Consider the following 1,271-nt stretch of genomic DNA (forward strand, 5'->3'; position numbering starts at 1 on the left):
ACCAAGGTGCCAATCGCCGAGGCTCCGCACATCCAAGCACCAAGGTGCCAATCTTTGCCGAGGCTCCCAAGACATCCAAGGCACCAAGGTGCCGATGGTGCCCGAGGCTCCCGCATGACCAAGGGCCAAGGTTGCCGATGGTGTTCGAGGCTCTCGCACATCCAAGCACCATCATACCGGTGGTGCCTGAGGTTCTCGTACGATCAAGGCCTAGGTTACCGATGGTGCCCGAGGTTCTCGCACGATCAAGGCCTAGGTTGCCGATGGTGCCCGAGGCTCCCGCACGACCAGGGGCTTAGGTTATCGATGGTGTCCGAGGCTCCCGCACATCCAAGGGCCTAGGTGCCGATGGTGGCCAAGGCTCCCGCACGTCCAAGGGCCTAGGTGCCGATGGTCCCGAGGCTCTCGCACGACCCAAGGGCCTAGGTTGTCGATGGTGCCCGAGGCTCCCCGCACCACCGGGGGCCTAGGTTGCCGACAGCCCGAGGCTCCGCACATCCAAGCACCAAGGTACCGATGGTGCCCGAGGCTCCCGCACGACCAAGGGCCTAGGTGCCGATGGTGCTCAAGGCTCTCGCACGACCAAGGGCCTAGGTTGCCGATGGTGGCCGAAGCTCCTACACGACCAGGGTCCTAGGTATCGATGGTGGCCGATGCTCCTGCACGACCAAGGGCCTAGGTTACCGATGGTGGCCGAGGCTCCCGCACGACCAGGGGCCTAGGTTGCCGATGGTGGCCGAGGCTCCCGCACGACCAGGGGCCTAGGTTCCGATGGTGCCCGAGGCTCTCGCACGACCAAGGGCCAAGGTTCCGATGGTGCCCGAGGCTCTCGCACGACCAAGGGCCTAGGTTGCCGATGGTATCGAGGCTCCAGTGCGACCAGGGGCCTAGGTTGCCGATGGTGCCCGAGGCTCCCGCACATCCAACCACCAAGGTGCCGGTGGTGCCCGAGGCTCCCGCACGACCAAGGGGTTAGGTACCGATGGTGCTCGAGGCTCCCGCATGACAAACATTCAAAAGGGGAGGGACCTGGGGGAGGGACCGAGATGACTTGTAGCTTCGTTTTCGATATTCTGGGATGGCTCGCCGGATCACTGCCAGGATGGCTCGCTGGAGCACCACCGGGATGGATCACTGGAGCACTGTCGGGAACCTAACCGGCAATGAGGGGGCACCGACATCTGGGCATGAAATGGGCGTGGGCAGTGCCCTGGACAACCCCTGTTCGCCTCAATATCACCTCCCCTCTAAAGAGCTAAAAAAACTTGGTC

The sequence above is a fragment of the Gossypium arboreum genome, chromosome 7 (assembly GCF_025698485.1).
Source record: "Gossypium arboreum isolate Shixiya-1 chromosome 7, ASM2569848v2, whole genome shotgun sequence".
NCBI lineage: Eukaryota > Viridiplantae > Streptophyta > Magnoliopsida > Malvales > Malvaceae > Gossypium > Gossypium arboreum.